The sequence below is a fragment of the Silurus aristotelis genome, assembly GCF_946808225.1.
Source record: "Silurus aristotelis genome assembly, chromosome: 23".
In the NCBI taxonomy this organism is placed as follows: Eukaryota; Metazoa; Chordata; class Actinopteri; order Siluriformes; family Siluridae; genus Silurus; species Silurus aristotelis.
Window position 1 is genome coordinate 17,104,186 of NC_139596.1, and position 5,000 is coordinate 17,109,185.

The following is a 5,000-nucleotide window of genomic DNA, read 5'->3' on the forward strand; positions in this document are numbered from 1 at the left end:
GTTCTTTACTTCATTTAACACCTTGATTTTCACTTCAACACTCACACAAAGTCGCGTCATTTCCCTCGCCGACGTCCACATTCGCATGCGACTGCAAAACCTTTTGGATTTCAAACCGAATCAACAATCGTTAATCAACCCTCTGAAATGTAGCTGAATTTATTTATTGATGTATATGTTGCAAATAAATTACATTTTAAAATATACAGTTAAAAAAATGCTTTACAATCCAGATCTAATAGTTCAAGAATCCAGAAGACTGGTCCACAAAACAGATCTTCGTTACATTTTCCACAATTTAAACACTTACTCTACTGAGAAAAAAGTAGTGGGAAACAGTGAGAATGGTAAACTAGATGGAGAGAAATGACTCGGATCTGACGTTCTTCCCCAAACTGATTGATCTGGAGACAAACAATTATCCGTTCACTGAAACAAGAAGATCCAAAAATCGGTTCAGGCAGGCCATGTGGAACAAAGTGCATAAAGACACCTCCATGAAGATATGCTTTACATGTGCTGGAGTGGAAGATCTTCAGCTGTAGACCTCTGAACCTCAACCCTATCAAACAGGATGATCTACATCAGTACCTGAGTTTTTAACACCCTTGTAGCAGAATGAATTTCCAAAAAAATCTAGTGGAACATCTTCCCAGGCGTGGAGATTCTTATAACAGCAAACGGAGACTAAATAATGGAATGGGATGTTGAGAAACCGCATAACAATGTCATGGTCAGGTCAATTTTCCATATGAGACACAACAATAATAAATAGCATTTGTTCACTCGATACACTGCGTCCAATTTTGTGCACACACAAGCATAAATCAACCTTGAAACCCCCTCCACATCTGGTTTCCACCCCCCAACCTTCCACCTTTCTGAGCATCACCTCACCCTCAACGTCACCAACCCCCCAAATCTGTTCTCTTCATAACACACAGAATCAGAGCCTGAGCCTGTGGCATTATCATAGATTATATTATTACATCAGGTTTCACCCACATCACTTCTGACACATTAATATCGAACAACACGACACGCAAAACGTGGCTGAACGCTTTATACATCCGAACAGGGAGAGAAAAAAATGTGCTGATATTCCTCCTGAAAGGAGCGAGTGCATAATTCAGACTGATGTGTGGAAGTACGGATTTGCATACCACACACTTTTGTAGTGGAACGTGTATCTGTAACGATAAGGAAAAAAATGGAACGATGTTCTCTCTCTCTTTCTCTCTTTCTGGCAGCTCATCAACTGTCACTGTGATTATTCGTGCAGCAGAACAGCTGGGTCACCTCACCTGAGCCATGGTCCTGGGGAGAGAGGATCAGATACAAACCGACAGCTTTGTCACACACTTGTGTGACAGAATGCGTGGGCCGAGACGGGGGGAGGACGATCTGTTCTCACTTTCTGGTCTGCAGGTGAAACCAAAGCTGGGTCTCGCTGCTGGTGTGGAGACGGCTGGCTGTAGGAGACGTGGGACTACCTACTAAAAGAGTGCTTACTTTTGCAATTTACATGTCAGGTTAAAATTTGCATATTGATTCAGTTCTTTTATTTTTCTTCTTCTACAAGAGCATCTCTGACTGCCTTCATGCATTTCTATATTTCATGTATCGTTTCTATAGAAACGACTTACACAGGCACTTTTTTTTGTATAACAATGAACAAATAAAACAGGTTTTTTATCTGGGTTTTTAATAAGAAAAGCATCAATTTAAATATTCATTTATGTAAATTACACACTTATCTAAAGAGACTCCAGCGTCAGAAGATTTTCCAAAAATGAAGGTTTACGTTATGCGTTTTTTTCCCCCCACACACATTTCTAGCTGCAAAAACATAAAGGATAAACGGAGCAAATTTCTCCGTCTGAAAATGTCTGAAAATGTAAGAAGTAGAAAGTACAGATATTTGTGTAAAAATTTAATGAATTCAAGTAAAAATTTGTCAAAAAAATTAATTGTGAGGTAAAATACTGATACCAGAAAAACCCACTTATGTAAAATAACGAAATATTAGTACTTAATTACTTCCCACCTCTGAAATTCCCACTATGAGGACCCCTACTGGACAGGGGTGTAAAGTAAAAGAGTAAATGTACTTTGTTACGGTACTTAAAGTCATTTTAAGCTACTTTCTAGTTTCACTGAGAATCGAAGGTAGAAGCAACGTTTACTTTCCACACAACTACATTTATGATTCAATATATGTACTTTTTACTTCACTATAATTGAATTGACACTAAACGTTACCTATTACATTTTCTAATCGGTCAGTCAGCTATAAAAATGTGGTTTTACTTTATCTAAAATTATCTACTTTCACTTTTTTCATCCATAAAATAACAAAGATTCTTCTACTTTGTGATCTGATACTGTCATTTTATGTGTTAATTAAAAGACCCTTTTTGAAAGATCGCGTAAATACGTATTGTTGTTGAGGAGGCTGTTGTGTTGTTGGTTAATGCAGTATTGAGGTGAACAATCTGTTTTGTATTTTAGGAAATAATTGTTTTTCCTACATTCAATCTGCGTCAAATACTCAAATACTGTTCAGGTCAGATATTCGAAGTCTTTTACTCAAGTCATATTGAAATTGCTTTTTAACTTGGAATGAAAAGTTTTGCAGTATTGACCTTTAAATGGACATTTGAATAAACTTTTACTGAAGTATGATTTTTAGCTTCTCTTTACACCTCTGCTTCTTGCCAGACTTCTCCAGACAGTAAATGGTTGAACCTGGTCCCACTGGTTTACGCCAGTTCTTTGCTGACGGCACTGCAGGACATGTTCCAGTGTCGAAGTGAAGTAATCATGATGTGTGCTTTATCTGCTGCATTAGGTTTCCTCGGCTGACCACTGCGTCTACCTAAATATGAAATTGATGATCATGAGCACCTGCTTGGTGTAACTGGTTAATCATATACCTGACTCTGATCCAACAAAATCCCTGACGTGTGCAAGTGTACAAAGTGTGCAGATGTAACACCTGAAAGCCAAAAAAGTGGTCACACCAAATATTGATTTGATTTCGATTCGTCTCCTGTTTGCTCATAGTGTATTTTTTATATAGACAAAAACATTTTTACTTCACAGCAATTCTTCACATCTCACAAAAGCTTTTTTCACAGCACTGTATGGTTTTATATATACACAGTGGAACCTTGACACTCGCGACCTCGATAGATCTTTTCATTTGGAAGCGGACTGAGAGCAACTCGTGAAAAATCTGATATTTCGCGAGAAGCCGCAATAAATGAAATGTTTGAAAAACTATTTTATTATTGTTTTATTTATTTAAAGTAGTAAATCAACCATTTATGACAAGTAATTCACAATTTTTGCTGAGTTTACAGTTTACAGTACTCCATCTGTATATTATATTTATAGTAGATATACATCTTTAAATTACTGTTTATAGTCCTATATTACTATTCTATTTAACTTATGTACATCCTGTATAAACTGTATATCCTGCACTTGCTGTTATTGCACTCTGGTTAGACCCAAACTGCATTTCGTTGCTTTGTACTTGTACATGTGTAATGACAATAAAGTTGAATCTAATCTAATCTAATCTAATGTACATTTCCTCTTAAAAAAGGAACCATTAAAAAGAGAGTCAAAACCTCGCCATTTTTTGTAACTCGTGAGGGGTCATAGAACGTAACCCCCGCGAGTATCGAGGTTGCACAGTATATGACATTTTCTTTGTACGTCCCAACATACAGCGAAATCACAATAAAGCCCAGGTTTACAGGGACATTGTTATTCTGGAACCGGTTTGGGTTTCCAATAGACCTTAAAAATACTTTAATGTAGTTTTTCAGTACGAAGTGCTTTGAAGTCAAACTGGGACTTTTAATGTTACAGGTATAAAAAACGGATGCTAGCGTGCGGTTACTACAGGCAGTAGTATGTGGCTAGTGAGTCCTATTACCGATAGGTGGCGCACCGGTCACTGGTCAGTCTAGAGACAACAGTGTATGTTGCAGGGGAGTATTTCAAACAATAAATGCATTTTCAACTCTTTGGAATTGGTTCTTTTATTTTATAAACTAAAATCGATCCGGAGAGCCGTGTTCACAAGCTAAGGTTAAGCTGTTCTATCGCTAATTATGAACAGCACTTCTTGGAAAGTGCACTCAGACTTGCGGACCTGACTGCGAAAACATCTCACACGTTCATTACTTTGCATTAGTCATCGGCGTGACGTGCCGCCGCTCGAGTTCTGCCCTTTTCCGCTCCCCTCAGGTCAGTGGGCCTCCGTAATGGATAATAATAGGAGGCGGTGTGGTCAATTTTTGGCTCGGTTCAGGTACAAAAGGGCAGATTTCCCCAGGAGACCTGACTGCTTTCCTCATCAAGCCTTAGCGCTCATTACTCACTGAATAAAGTCACTGTGTCAGAAACGAGTGTCGGATCCAGTTACATTTTCTGCACGAGCTAACTCATACACGGCAGCCGTGACCTGATTATTTTTTACATTTATAGACTTTAGAAAAACTGTCACGTATTAAATTTAAGTTTTATTTCATGCAAATCATTTCATTATTCCAAAGAATCAATGATTGTTTAGCTGTTGGACAAATCCTACAATTTTATTTTGTAAAAAATTAAATAGGGGAACCTGGTTCGAAATTCGTCTCTGTTAAAGTGTACAGTTCTGAGGAGAATCTCCAACATCCATGTCCTTGTCGCACAAAAGGTACTATAGACTACAGCAAGGTTCTTCACACTCAAGAATCTCAAAGCTGATCATATATTGTTGGTGTGTAACAGTACACTTATTTGTTCCGAGACGTTTTGTTACGTGGCTTTCGGTAATGCAGTTCTTACATAGTTACAATCAGAATTTCTCTCGAAGGCATTAAGTCACAGAACTTAACTTTGTTTAGTCTCCGCCTCGCACATAAAGTGCAGTATCACTGTGGCTACTCACTCCATGCCCGAAACACTGTTTTGATGTGAGTGTGCATGAGATCGATGCC

The 5,000-nt window shown here is 38.1% G+C and overlaps 1 long non-coding RNA gene across 1 annotated transcript in view; it reads left to right on the top strand.

Moving 5' to 3' along the window:
• LOC310718594 overlaps window positions 1-1,693 on the top strand; it is a 202,445-nt gene extending 200,752 nt beyond the window's left edge. The window contains exon 3 of the long non-coding RNA XR_014531198.1: window positions 1,251-1,693. This is a non-coding gene — a long non-coding RNA (uncharacterized lncRNA). The remainder of the gene's footprint in view (window positions 1-1,250) is intronic.
• Window positions 1,694-5,000: the final 3,307 nt, after the last annotated feature.